Here is a 15,224-nt window from a genome sequence, read left to right on the forward strand (position 1 = left end):
CGCCGCAGATTCTTCATCTAATTCAAATCTAAATTTTGTGATGGTAATAGCAAGATTCAAATTGAACAATATTTTAGATTTGCAGAGGTTTATTTGGTTGTGTGATTTTTATTTGAGTCAAAATTGATTCCTAAAAGAAGTTATCTTTAATGAAATGTTTTTTGGTTAACTCCAATCCATTTAAGAGATGTTATTTTCTTGCAGTCAAGAAGGGTGTAAAACCTAACTTAAAGTTATCTTTGAAACATGGAAATATTCTCCAAATCGTCACTGATGTCCTTCCTGGTCACTCTTGGGTTACTGTTGATTTTTCTACTTATGGTTATCTCCAACTTGTGGAAAATGTATAACTTTCCTCCTGACTTTGAAAAGTTTTCCACTATTCCAATTTCTTGAAAATATTTGAAAAATATTGTTTTAGGATTTCCAAAAAAGAAAGAAAGAAAAGAAACTGCTTGGAAGGCAGCTATGCTGACCATTATACCACCGACGCTTCCTCTTATTCATATCATGATGAAGTATTATAATGTTTTTGGATCTTTATATTCCAAAGTTCAACAAGGACGCGTATCTTTAGATTTATATTTGCATGTAAATATAACAACATATAAGACATAAATATCATGTGGATATAGAATGAAGGAATACAATCCAACAATCAGAGAAAATGAGTCAAAACAAATCAAAGATTTTTAACATCAATAAAAAAAGTGAATCTCTCTACTTTTTGACCTTCATATTTGGGCCATACTCAACCATACATGAATACTACTAATTCCCCAATTTTCATTACTTTATTCACTTAACTTTACTATTTTAATCCTTGATCCAAAAGATGCTATTGAAAAATTAAATAAGAGAAAGACATAAAAGATCTTGAAGGCAAGAACATGTGTCTCGAAAAAGTTATAACCCAAGTACTTCCCAGTTTATATCAAACATGGCATTTTCATATTAATCCTTGGAGTAGTAGATAAACAATAAAATCCATAAAAACACTCTTTAAAGAGGCAAAATTACAAATTCAAAAAAAAACCTATTTGCGTCGGCCGGGAATCGAACCCGGATCAACTGCTTGGAAGGCAGCTATGCTGACCATTATACCACCGACGCTTATACTTCCATATTTGTCTTAATTTATAATTCTATACTTGTACACTTTTATATTCCAAAGTTCAAAAAGGACGCGTATCTTTACATTTGTACTGGTATGCATAACAAGAGGCACGCCTTCTAAACGGAAGACAGAAGTATCTTGTGCATACAGAGTGAAGAAATACAATCATTCCACCAGAAACGAGTCAAAAACAAATCAAAAAATTATAACAACAATATTCGTCTTTGCCTTCATATTTTGGGTCATAGGGAACCATACACGAATATTCGTAATTGCCCATATTTCAATCACTTAAATATATATATTTTATTGTATTTAAAAAAAAGGATAATCCTTTATCTAAAAGATGCTGCAAAAAATTAAATAAGAGTAATACATAAAAGATCTTGAAGGAAAGCAAATGTGTCTTGAAAATATAAAGGACTTGAAGGATTTCATGTTTGAATGGGGCATGAGTTTGTCAAGATATTTTTCATTTCTTTCCTTTTTTAATTTCAAAAATGTTAGAAATTTGAAAAAATCAGTACTTGGATTCAGTGAAGAAAAGATAAATCTCAATAAATTATGTGATGTTTTATTTTGTCTGCTTCAAGTGTATTGAGACATTTATATATAATTTGTAGCTAGATATTATCTTGTAATCAAATGAGAAGAGGAGGAGGATATATGAAAATCTCATTTCTAGGTTATTATTCCTAATTCGTTTTTTATTTGTTGCAATTGGGGTTTCCAAGGACCCCAAAAGGAAGGTGAGAGAGAATGCAGATGAAAAATGAAGAGGATATTCGACTTTTTTGGGGGAGAAAGTTTTTATAGATTCTGTTTTTTGACACACTTGGCTCCCTACAGCCCTGATACGAACCCCTTTTGGGTGCACGTGGAGGAGAATGCCTGCAGTGTCCTTCATGCAAACACTGAGGCACTTAAGGCCACTATCAGCTAGCACTGGGACGCTATGCCAGAGAACTACATCCGCAGCGGGTGCTAGGCCTTCCTCCACCGCCTGGAATACAATCATAAAAGTAATTCTACAAAATTTAAAAAAATATTTTTCTAATTTCATTGTATGGCCCAAACATATTTTCACTCTGGACTAAAATTGTGCTATGGTGTCGATAGGGCTTCGAGAATGAATGAATTATAAATATTATACCAATTGAGATTAATAATACTTTTAAAAAATAATAGAAAAATGTAAGATAAAAAGTACACTTGGCCCATGGGGGGATCGAACCCGCGACTTTCGCGTTATTAGCACGACGCTCTAACCAACTGAGCTAATGGGCCTTGGATGGAAGAAGGGGAAAAATTTAAATATATAATCTTTTAAGTAACTTCTTTTCAGTTGTTTATAGAATGTTTCTAGGGGTTTTGAACATTGGAAGATATTTTAAATGGTATTAATCACCATATAAACATTAATTATTGATTATGAAATGAAACACTTCAAAAACACGTCTCAGTTGTAGTAATAGCTTTATGAATTTTTTGCAAAAAAAAAAAAAAGGAAATTTCAGAACATAACTAATTGTAACTTGTGTTTGCATGTTTTGAAAAATTTAAATTGTTATCAGGTACACCCCATATTTTTTGCATCTCTTTACTTATTTAAGATACAGGTTAACACATGGACCAGCGTTATGTAATATTTTTGGAGGCGCGCTCAGACATATTTAAACAAGTTATTTGTAGTTTTCTTCAGTGTTTTTTTTTCTTTCCTACAGATGTCAGAGTTTTAATCAAGTTCCTATTGAGACTGTTTCACTAAATTGAGAAAGTGCTTTTTTAATGAGACCTACGCATATTTTAACACTGGAATTCTCCTTTTTCCCCCCTCCTGTTTAAAAAAATAAATAATAAAAACCCAGGATTTCCTTGATGTCATAATAAGACAAGCTTTTTTATCCCCTCTTATCGGCGACTGACTCAAGGAATATGAACAATTTGACAAAAAACATATGGTAACTACTAGTGATGAGACTTGGTCCAGCACCGAATGTTTTTTCGGTTCGGTCTTAAGTTTAGATTAGGACCGACTTTTCGGTCCAGAACGAAGTCTCAGACTCTGGACCGATTTTTTTTCGGTCTCGATGTATGGGTCTTTTTTTGGATCTTACCCTCTGGACTGATTTTTCATTTATTTTTTCAAAAAATAAATAAGGAAGATACTTCGAACTTGATCATCCATCTCAAGAGATGTTCGCATTCCTTATTCCACGAGAGACGACTGGATTATTATTCATTCGGTCTATCTCTGTTTAAAAATATTATGACGTCATAATACATATGATGTCATTTATAAAAAAAATTTATATGTAAATTTTGTCCAGACAGATTTTATTGGGATCCAAACTAAACTGAATTTTTCCTAGTAACGGATCTAGACCGAACTTTTCTATGAGGCCGGTCCAGACCGAGCTTTTTGTTGACAAGAAATACATATATAAAAATCTCATTTCCTTGTGATTATTCCAAATTCGTTTTTTATTTCTTGCAATTGGAGTTTCCAAGGACCCCCAAAGGAAAGTAACAAAGAATGCAGATGAAAAATGAAGAGGATATTCGAATTTTTGGAAGGAAGTTTTTATAGTTTAAATTGTTGTGAAAGATTCGAAGAACTGTCTCATTTAGTAAACTTAAACAAAAACTACTCCAATTGAACGTTTTATTTTTTTCAAAATAACATTAAAACATACCCCATTATAATTAATAGTTATAGACATTACCTCGATAGCTAACATAAATCGCTTTCTATATCGTACCTTCAAATATTGACACATTTTTACTGGAATATTATAAAAAGCCTGTTTGCATATCAGAATTAGTTATTCAATATAAGATGGATTTCTCCGAGGATCTATGGACTTAAATGCACGCCGCAGATTCTTCATCTAATTCAAATCAAAATTTTGTGATGGTAATAGCAAGATTCAAATTGAACAATATTTTAGATTTGCAGAGGTTTATTTGGTTGTGTGATTTTTTATTTGAGTCAAAATTGATTCCTAAAAGAAGTTATCTTTAATGAAATGTTTTTTGGTTAACTCCAATCCATTTAAGAGATGTTATTTTCTTGCAGTCAAGAAGGGTGTAAAACCTAACTTAAAGTTATCTTTGAAACATGGAAATATTCTCCAAATCGTCACTGATGTCCTTCCTGGTCACTCTTGGGTTACTGTTGATTTTTCTACTTATGGTTATCTCCAACTTGTGGAAAATGTATAACTTTCCTCCTGACTTTGAAAAGTTTTCCACTATTCCAATTTCTTGAAAATATTTGAAAAATATTGTTTTAGGATTTCCAAAAAAGAAAGAAAGAAAAGAAACTGCTTGGAAGGCAGCTATGCTGACCATTATACCACCGACGCTTCCTCTTATTCACATCATGATGAAGTATTATAATGTTTTTGGATCTTTATATTCCAAAGTTCAACAAGGACGCGTATCTTTAGATTTATATTTGCATGTAAATATAACAACATATAAGACATAAATATCATGTGGATATAGAATGAAGGAATACAATCCAACAATCAGAGAAAATGAGTCAAAACAAATCAAAGATTTTTAACATCAATAAAAAAAGTGAATCTCTCTACTTTTTGACCTTCATATTTGGGCCATACTCAACCATACATGAATACTACTAATTCCCCAATTTTCATTACTTTATTCACTTAACTTTACTATTTTAATCCTTGATCCAAAAGATGCTATTGAAAAATTAAATAAGAGAAAGACATAAAAGATTTTGAAGGCAAGAACATGTGTCTCGAAAAAGTTATAACCCAAGTACTTCCCAGTTTATATCAAACATGGCATTTTCATATTAATCCTTGGAGTAGTAGATAAACAATAAAATCCATAAAAACACTCTTTAAAGAGGCAAAATTACAAATAAAAAAACCTATTTGCGTCGGCCGGGAATCGAACCCGGATCAACTGCTTGGAAGGCAGCTATGCTGACCATTATACCACCGACGCTTATACTTCCATATTTGTCTTAATTTATAATTCTATACTTGTACACTTTTATATTCCAAAGTTCAAAAAGGACGCGTATCTTTACATTTGTACTGGTATGCATAACAAGAGGCACGCCTTCTAAACGGAAGACAGAAGTATCTTGTGCATACAGAGTGAAGAAATACAATCATTCCACCAGAAACCAGTCAAAAACAAATCAAAAAATTATAACAACAATATTCGTCTTTGCCTTCATATTTTGGGTCATAGGGAACCATACACGAATATTCGTAATTGCCCATATTTCAATCACTTAAATATATATATTTTATTGTATTTAAAAAAAGGATAATCCTTTATCTAAAAGATGCTGCAAAAAATTAAATAAGAGTAATACATAAAAGATCTTGAAGGAAAGCAAATGTGTCTTGAAAATATAAAGGACTTGAAGGATTTCATGTTTGAAATGGGGCATGAGTTTGTCAAGATATTTTTTCATTTCTTTCCTTTTTTAATTTCAAAAATGTTAGAAATTTGAAAAAATCAGTACTTGGATTCAGTGAAGAAAAGATAAATCTCAATAAATTATGTGATGTTTTATTTTGTCTGCTTCAAGTGTATTGAGACATTTATATATAATTTGTAGCTAGATATTATCTTGTAATCAAATGAGAAGAGGAGGAGGATATATGAAAATCTCATTTCTAGGTTATTATTCCAAATTCGTTTTTTATTTGTTGCAATTGGGGTTTCCAAGGACCCCAAAAGGAAGGTGAGAGAGAATGCAGATGAAAAATGAAGAGGATATTCGACTTTTTTGGGGGAGAAAGTTTTTATAGATTCTGTTTTTTGACACACTTGGCTCCCTACAGCCCTGATACGAACCCCTTTTGGGTGCACGTGGAGGAGAATGCCTGCAGTGTCCTTCATGCAAACACTGAGGCACTTAAGGCCACTATCAGCTAGCACTGGGACGCTATGCCAGAGAACTACATCCGCAGCGGGTGCTAGGCCTTCCTCCACCGCCTGGAATACAATCATAAAAGTAATTCTACAAAATTTAAAAAAATATTTTTCTAATTTCATTGTATGGCCCAAACATATTTTCACTCTGGACTAAAATTGTGCTATGGTGTCGATAGGGCTTCGAGAATGAATGAATTATAAATATTATAGCAATTGAGATTAATAATACTTTTAAAAAATAATAGAAAAATGTAAGATAAAAAGTACACTTGGCCCATGGGGGGATCGAACCCGCGACTTTCGCGTTATTAGCACGACGCTCTAACCAACTGAGCTAATGGGCCTTGGATGGAAGAAGGGGAAAAATTTAAATATATAATCTTTTAAGTAACTTCTTTTCAGTTGTTTATAGAATGTTTCTAGGGGTTTTGAACATTGGAAGATATTTTAAATGGTATTAATCACCATATAAACATTAATTATTGATTATGAAATGAAACGCTTCAAAAACACGTCTCAGTTGTAGTAATAGCTTTATGAATTTTTGCCAAAAAAAAAAAAAAAAAAAGGAAATTTCAGAACATAACTAATTGTAACTTGTGTTTGCATGTTTTGAAAAATTTAAATTGTTATCAGGTACACCCCATATTTTTGCATCTCTTTACTTATTTAAGATACAGGTTAACACATGGACCAGCGTTATGTAATATTTTTGGAGGCGCGCTCAGACATATTTAAACAAGTTATTTGTAGTTTTCTTCAGTGTTTTTTTTTCTTTCCTACAGATGTCAGAGTTTTAATCAAGTTCCTATTGAGACTGTTTCACTAAATTGAGAAAGTGCTTTTTTAATGAGACCTACGCATATTTTAACACTGGAATTCTCCTTTTTCCCCCCTCCTGTTTAAAAAAAAATAAATAATAAAAACCCAGGATTTCCTTGATGTCATAATAAGACAAGCTTTTTATCCCCTCTTATCGGCGACTGACTCAAGGAATATGAACAATTTGACAAAAAACATATGGTAACTACTAGTGATGAGACTTGGTCCAGCACCGAATGTTTTTTCGGTTCGGTCTTAAGTTTAGATTAGGACCGACTTTTCGGTCCAGAACGAAGTCTCAGACTCTGGACCGATTTTTTTTCGGTCTCGATGTATGGGTCTTTTTTGGATCTTACCCTCTGGACTGATTTTTCATTTATTTTTTCAAAAAATAAATAAGGAAGATACTTCGAACTTGATCATCCATCTCAAGAGATGTTCGCATTCCTTATTCCACGAGAGACGACTGGATTATTATTCATTCGGTCTATCTCTGTTTAAAAATATTATGACGTCATAATACATATGATGTCATGTTATAAAAAATTTATATGTAAATTTTGTCCAGACAGATTTTATTGGGATCCAAACTAAACTGAATTTTTCCTAGTAACGGATCTAGACCGAACTTTTCTATGAGGCCGGTCCAGACCGAGCTTTTTGTTGACAAGAAATACATATATAAAAATCTCATTTCCTTGTGATTATTCCAAATTCGTTTTTATTTCTTGCAATTGGAGTTTCCAAGGACCCCCAAAGGAAAGTAACAAAGAATGCAGATGAAAAATGAAGAGGATATTCGAATTTTTGGAAGGAAGTTTTTATAGTTTAAATTGTTGTGAAAGATTCGAAGAACTGTCTCATTTAGTAAACTTAAACAAAAACTACTCCAATTGAACGTTTTATTTTTTTTCAAAATAACATTAAAACATACCCCATTATAATTAATAGTTATAGACATTACCTCGATAGCTAACATAAATCGCTTTCTATATCGTACCTTCAAATATTGACACATTTTTACTGGAATATTATAAAAAGCCTGTTTGCATATCAGAATTAGTTATTCAATATAAGATGGATTTCTCCGAGGATCTATGGACTTAAATGCACGCCGCAGATTCTTCATCTAATTCAAATCAAAATTTTGTGATGGTAATAGCAAGATTCAAATTGAACAATATTTTAGATTTGCAGAGGTTTATTTGGTTGTGTGATTTTTATTTGAGTCAAAATTGATTCCTAAAAGAAGTTATCTTTAATGAAATGTTTTTGGTTAACTCCAATCCATTTAAGAGATGTTATTTTCTTGCAGTCAAGAAGGGTGTAAAACCTAACTTAAAGTTATCTTTGAAACATGGAAATATTCTCCAAATCGTCACTGATGTCCTTCCTGGTCACTCTTGGGTTACTGTTGATTTTTCTACTTATGGTTATCTCCAACTTGTGGAAAATGTATAACTTTCCTCCTGACTTTGAAAAGTTTTCCACTATTCCAATTTCTTGAAAATATTTGAAAAATATTGTTTTAGGATTTCAAAAAGAAAGAAAGAAAAGAAACTGCTTGGAAGGCAGCTATGCTGACCATTATACCACCGACGCTTCCTCTTATTCACATCATGATGAAGTATTATAATGTTTTTGGATCTTTATATTCCAAAGTTCAACAAGGACGCGTATCTTTAGATTTATATTTGCATGTAAATATAACAACATATAAGACATAAATATCATGTGGATATAGAATGAAGGAATACAATCCAACAATCAGAGAAAATGAGTCAAAACAAATCAAAGATTTTTAACATCAATAAAAAAAGTGAATCTCTCTACTTTTTGACCTTCATATTTGGGCCATACTCAACCATACATGAATACTACTAATTCCCCAATTTTCATTACTTTATTCACTTAACTTTACTATTTTAATCCTTGATCCAAAAGATGCTATTGAAAAATTAAATAAGAGAAAGACATAAAAGATTTTGAAGGCAAGAACATGTGTCTCGAAAAAGTTATAACCCAAGTACTTCCCAGTTTATATCAAACATGGCATTTTCATATTAATCCTTGGAGTAGTAGATAAACAATAAAATCCATAAAAACACTCTTTAAAGAGGCAAAATTACAAATAAAAAAACCTATTTGCGTCGGCCGGGAATCGAACCCGGATCAACTGCTTGGAAGGCAGCTATGCTGACCATTATACCACCGACGCTTATACTTCCATATTTGTCTTAATTTATAATTCTATACTTGTACACTTTTATATTCCAAAGTTCAAAAAGGACGCGTATCTTTACATTTGTACTGGTATGCATAACAAGAGGCACGCCTTCTAAACGGAAGACAGAAGTATCTTGTGCATACAGAGTGAAGAAATACAATCATTCCACCAGAAACCAGTCAAAAACAAATCAAAAAATTATAACAACAATATTCGTCTTTGCCTTCATATTTTGGGTCATAGGGAACCATACACGAATATTCGTAATTGCCCATATTTCAATCACTTAAATATATATATTTTATTGTATTTAAAAAAAAGGATAATCCTTTATCTAAAAGATGCTGCAAAAAATTAAATAAGAGTAATACATAAAAGATCTTGAAGGAAAGCAAATGTGTCTTGAAAATATAAAGGACTTGAAGGATTTCATGTTTGAATGGGGCATGAGTTTGTCAAGATATTTTTCATTTCTTTCCTTTTTTAATTTCAAAAATGTTAGAAATTTGAAAAAATCAGTACTTGGATTCAGTGAAGAAAAGATAAATCTCAATAAATTATGTGATGTTTTATTTTGTCTGCTTCAAGTGTATTGAGACATTTATATATAATTTGTAGCTAGATATTATCTTGTAATCAAATGAGAAGAGGAGGAGGATATATGAAAATCTCATTTCTAGGTTATTATTCCTAATTCGTTTTTTATTTGTTGCAATTGGGGTTTCCAAGGACCCCAAAAGGAAGGTGAGAGAGAATGCAGATGAAAAATGAAGAGGATATTCGACTTTTTTGGGGGAGAAAGTTTTTATAGATTCTGTTTTTTGACACACTTGGCTCCCTACAGCCCTGATACGAACCCCTTTTGGGTGCACGTGGAGGAGAATGCCTGCAGTGTCCTTCATGCAAACACTGAGGCACTTAAGGCCACTATCAGCTAGCACTGGGACGCTATGCCAGAGAACTACATCCGCAGCGGGTGCTAGGCCTTCCTCCACCGCCTGGAATACAATCATAAAAGTAATTCTACAAAATTTAAAAAATATTTTTCTAATTTCATTGTATGGCCCAAACATATTTTCACTCTGGACTAAAATTGTGCTATGGTGTCGATAGGGCTTCGAGAATGAATGAATTATAAATATTATACCAATTGAGATTAATAATACTTTTAAAAAAATAATAGAAAAATGTAAGATAAAAAGTACACTTGGCCCATGGGGGGATCGAACCCGCGACTTTCGCGTTATTAGCACGACGCTCTAACCAACTGAGCTAATGGGCCTTGGATGGAAGACGGGGAAAAATTTAAATATATATACTTTTAAGTAACTTCTTTTCAGTTGTTTATAGAATGTTTCTAGGGGTTTTGAACATTGGAAGATATTTTAAATGGTATTAATCACCATATAAACATTAATTATTGATTATGAAATGAAACACTTCAAAAACACGTCTCAGTTGTAGTAATAGCTTTATGAATTTTTTGCCAAAAAAAAAAAAAAAAGGAAATTTCAGAACATAACTAATTGTAACTTGTGTTTGCATGTTTTGAAAAATTTAAATTGTTATCAGGTACACCCCATATTTTTGCATCTCTTTACTTATTTAAGATACAGGTTAACACATGGACCAGCGTTATGTAATATTTTTGGAGGCGCGCTCAGACATATTTAAACAAGTTATTTGTAGTTTTCTTCAGTGTTTTTTTTTTCTTTCCTACAGATGTCAGAGTTTTAATCAAGTTCCTATTGAGACTGTTTCACTAAATTGAGAAAGTGCTTTTTTAATGAGACATACGCATATTTTAACACTGGAATTCTCCTTTTTCCCCCTCCTGTTTAAAAAAAAAAAAATAATAAAAACCCAGGATTTCCTTGATGTCATAATAAGACAAGCTTTTTTATCCCCTCTTATCGGCGACTGACTCAAGGAATATGAACAATTTGACAAAAAACATATGGTAACTACTAGTGATGAGACTTGGTCCAGCACCGAATGTTTTTTCGGTTCGGTCTTAAGTTTAGATTAGGACCGACTTTTCGGTCCAGAACGAAGTCTCAGACTCTGGACCGATTTTTTTCGGTCTCGATGTATGGGTCTTTTTTGGATCTTACCCTCTGGACTGATTTTTCATTTATTTTTCAAAAAATAAATAAGGAAGATACTTCGAACTTGATCATCCATCTCAAGAGATGTTCGCATTCCTTATTCCACGAGAGACGACTGGATTATTATTCATTCGGTCTATCTCTGTTTAAAAATATTATGACGTCATAATACATATGATGTCATGTTATAAAAAATTTATATGTAAATTTTGTCCAGACAGATTTTATTGGGATCCAAACTAAACTGAATTTTTCCTAGTAACGGATCTAGACCGAACTTTTCTATGAGGCCGGTCCAGACCGAGCTTTTTGTTGACAAGAAATACATATATAAAAATCTCATTTCCTTGTGATTATTCCAAATTCGTTTTTATTTCTTGCAATTGGAGTTTCCAAGGACCCCCAAAGGAAAGTAACAAAGAATGCAGATGAAAAATGAAGAGGATATTCGAATTTTTGGAAGGAAGTTTTTATAGTTTAAATTGTTGTGAAAGATTCGAAGAACTGTCTCATTTAGTAAACTTAAACAAAAACTACTCCAATTGAACGTTTTATTTTTTTTCAAAATAACATTAAAACATACCCCATTATAATTAATAGTTATAGACATTACCTCGATAGCTAACATAAATCGCTTTCTATATCGTACCTTCAAATATTGACACATTTTTACTGGAATATTATAAAAAGCCTGTTTGCATATCAGAATTAGTTATTCAATATAAGATGGATTTCTCCGAGGATCTATGGACTTAAATGCACGCCGCAGATTCTTCATCTAATTCAAATCAAAATTTTGTGATGGTAATAGCAAGATTCAAATTGAACAATATTTTAGATTTGCAGAGGTTTATTTGGTTGTGTGATTTTTTATTTGAGTCAAAATTGATTCCTAAAAGAAGTTATCTTTAATGAAATGTTTTTGGTTAACTCCAATCCATTTAAGAGATGTTATTTTCTTGCAGTCAAGAAGGGTGTAAAACCTAACTTAAAGTTATCTTTGAAACATGGAAATATTCTCCAAATCGTCACTGATGTCCTTCCTGGTCACTCTTGGGTTACTGTTGATTTTTCTACTTATGGTTATCTCCAACTTGTGGAAAATGTATAACTTTCCTCCTGACTTTGAAAAGTTTTCCACTATTCCAATTTCTTGAAAATATTTGAAAAATATTGTTTTAGGATTTCAAAAAGAAAGAAAGAAAAGAAACTGCTTGGAAGGCAGCTATGCTGACCATTATACCACCGACGCTTCCTCTTATTCATATCATGATGAAGTATTATAATGTTTTTGGATCTTTATATTCCAAAGTTCAACAAGGACGCGTATCTTTAGATTTATATTTGCATGTAAATATAACAACATATAAGACATAAATATCATGTGGATATAGAATGAAGGAATACAATCCAACAATCAGAGAAAATGAGTCAAAACAAATCAAAGATTTTTAACATCAATAAAAAAAGTGAATCTCTCTACTTTTTGACCTTCATATTTGGGCCATACTCAACCATACATGAATACTACTAATTCCCCAATTTTCATTACTTTATTCACTTAACTTTACTATTTTAATCCTTGATCCAAAAGATGCTATTGAAAAATTAAATAAGAGAAAGACATAAAAGATTTTGAAGGCAAGAACATGTGTCTCGAAAAAGTTATAACCCAAGTACTTCCCAGTTTATATCAAACATGGCATTTTCATATTAATCCTTGGAGTAGTAGATAAACAATAAAATCCATAAAAACACTCTTTAAAGAGGCAAAATTACAAATAAAAAAACCTATTTGCGTCGGCCGGGAATCGAACCCGGATCAACTGCTTGGAAGGCAGCTATGCTGACCATTATACCACCGACGCTTATACTTCCATATTTGTCTTAATTTATAATTCTATACTTGTACACTTTTATATTCCAAAGTTCAAAAAGGACGCGTATCTTTACATTTGTACTGGTATGCATAACAAGAGGCACGCCTTCTAAACGGAAGACAGAAGTATCTTGTGCATACAGAGTGAAGAAATACAATCATTCCACCAGAAACCAGTCAAAAACAAATCAAAAAATTATAACAACAATATTCGTCTTTGCCTTCATATTTTGGGTCATAGGGAACCATACACGAATATTCGTAATTGCCCATATTTCAATCACTTAAATATATATATTTTATTGTATTTAAAAAAAAGGATAATCCTTTATCTAAAAGATGCTGCAAAAAATTAAATAAGAGTAATACATAAAAGATCTTGAAGGAAAGCAAATGTGTCTTGAAAATATAAAGGACTTGAAGGATTTCATGTTTGAATGGGGCATGAGTTTGTCAAGATATTTTTTCATTTCTTTCCTTTTTTAATTTCAAAAATGTTAGAAATTTGAAAAAATCAGTACTTGGATTCAGTGAAGAAAAGATAAATCTCAATAAATTATGTGATGTTTTATTTTGTCTGCTTCAAGTGTATTGAGACATTTATATATAATTTGTAGCTAGATATTATCTTGTAATCAAATGAGAAGAGGAGGAGGATATATGAAAATCTCATTTCTAGGTTATTATTCCTAATTCGTTTTTTATTTGTTGCAATTGGGGTTTCAAGGACCCCAAAAGGAAGGTGAGAGAGAATGCAGATGAAAAATGAAGAGGATATTCGACTTTTTTGGGGGAGAAAGTTTTTATAGATTCTGTTTTTTGACACACTTGGCTCCCTACAGCCCTGATACGAACCCCTTTTGGGTGCACGTGGAGGAGAATGCCTGCAGTGTCCTTCATGCAAACACTGAGGCACTTAAGGCCACTATCAGCTAGCACTGGGACGCTATGCCAGAGAACTACATCCGCAGCGGGTGCTAGGCCTTCCTCCACCGCCTGGAATACAATCATAAAAGTAATTCTACAAAATTTAAAAAAATATTTTTCTAATTTCATTGTATGGCCCAAACATATTTTCACTCTGGACTAAAATTGTGCTATGGTGTCGATAGGGCTTCGAGAATGAATGAATTATAAATATTATACCAATTGAGATTAATAATACTTTTAAAAAATAATAGAAAAATGTAAGATAAAAAGTACACTTGGCCCATGGGGGGATCGAACCCGCGACTTTCGCGTTATTAGCACGACGCTCTAACCAACTGAGCTAATGGGCCTTGGATGGAAGAAGGGGAAAAATTTAAATATATATACTTTTAAGTAACTTCTTTTCAGTTGTTTATAGAATGTTTCTAGGGGTTTTGAACATTGGAAGATATTTTAAATGGTATTAATCACCATATAAACATTAATTATTGATTATGAAATGAAACACTTCAAAAACACGTCTCAGTTGTAGTAATAGCTTTATGAATTTTTTGCCAAAAAAAAAAAAAAAAAAAGGAAATTTCAGAACATAACTAATTGTAACTTGTGTTTGCATGTTTTGAAAAATTTAAATTGTTATCAGGTACACCCCATATTTTTTGCATCTCTTTACTTATTTAAGATACAGGTTAACACATGGACCAGCGTTATGTAATATTTTTGGAGGCGCGCTCAGACATATTTAAACAAGTTATTTGTAGTTTTCTTCAGTGTTTTTTTTTTCTTTCCTACAGATGTCAGAGTTTTAATCAAGTTCCTATTGAGACTGTTTCACTAAATTGAGAAAGTGCTTTTTTAATGAGACCTACGCATATTTTAACACTGGAATTCTCCTTTTTCCCCCCTCCTGTTTAAAAAAAAAATAATAAAAACCCAGGATTTCCTTGATGTCATAATAAGACCTCAACCACTGGATGTTGAATAATTTTCTTTGAGGATTCTAAATGTGTGTGGTTATAAATGTCAATATGGAGCGGATTGGGTACGATACTCCATGAAAATATCAGCAAATTATTTGAATACATTGAAAGGAATTATTTAATATTTTTGGGAAGTAATTGTTTTGAATGTGAATTTTTGACTCTTGACTCGTTTTTTAGTTTCTGCTTTTGTATGTGTTTTATTATTTATGTTCGTTTTACTCGTCAT

At 32.1% G+C, this 15,224-nt stretch overlaps 8 non-coding genes across 8 annotated transcripts; all 8 read right to left on the minus strand.

Annotated features, from left to right (window-relative positions):
• Nucleotides 1-1,041: 1,041 nt before the first annotated feature.
• Nucleotides 1,042-1,113, minus strand: TRNAG-UCC (transfer RNA glycine (anticodon UCC)). Its single transcript has one exon. It is a non-coding gene; the product is annotated as a tRNA-Gly (tRNA).
• Nucleotides 1,114-2,330: 1,217 nt separating this feature from the next.
• TRNAI-AAU (transfer RNA isoleucine (anticodon AAU)) lies at nt 2,331-2,404 on the minus strand. Its single transcript has one exon. It is a non-coding gene; the product is annotated as a tRNA-Ile (tRNA).
• A 2,625-nt stretch (nt 2,405-5,029) lies between these two features.
• TRNAG-UCC (transfer RNA glycine (anticodon UCC)) lies at nt 5,030-5,101 on the minus strand. The gene has a single exon. It is a non-coding gene; the product is annotated as a tRNA-Gly (tRNA).
• Nucleotides 5,102-6,319: 1,218 nt separating this feature from the next.
• On the minus strand, nt 6,320-6,393 carry TRNAI-AAU (transfer RNA isoleucine (anticodon AAU)). Its single transcript has one exon. It is a non-coding gene; the product is annotated as a tRNA-Ile (tRNA).
• Nucleotides 6,394-9,017: 2,624 nt separating this feature from the next.
• Nucleotides 9,018-9,089, minus strand: TRNAG-UCC (transfer RNA glycine (anticodon UCC)). The gene has a single exon. It is a non-coding gene; the product is annotated as a tRNA-Gly (tRNA).
• Nucleotides 9,090-10,306: 1,217 nt separating this feature from the next.
• On the minus strand, nt 10,307-10,380 carry TRNAI-AAU (transfer RNA isoleucine (anticodon AAU)). Its single transcript has one exon. It is a non-coding gene; the product is annotated as a tRNA-Ile (tRNA).
• A 2,622-nt stretch (nt 10,381-13,002) lies between these two features.
• Nucleotides 13,003-13,074, minus strand: TRNAG-UCC (transfer RNA glycine (anticodon UCC)). Its single transcript has one exon. It is a non-coding gene; the product is annotated as a tRNA-Gly (tRNA).
• Nucleotides 13,075-14,291: 1,217 nt separating this feature from the next.
• Nucleotides 14,292-14,365, minus strand: TRNAI-AAU (transfer RNA isoleucine (anticodon AAU)). The gene has a single exon. It is a non-coding gene; the product is annotated as a tRNA-Ile (tRNA).
• Nucleotides 14,366-15,224: the final 859 nt, after the last annotated feature.

Source organism: Lepeophtheirus salmonis, chromosome 8, assembly GCF_016086655.4.
Source record: "Lepeophtheirus salmonis chromosome 8, UVic_Lsal_1.4, whole genome shotgun sequence".
NCBI classification, from domain to species: domain Eukaryota; kingdom Metazoa; phylum Arthropoda; class Copepoda; order Siphonostomatoida; family Caligidae; genus Lepeophtheirus; species Lepeophtheirus salmonis.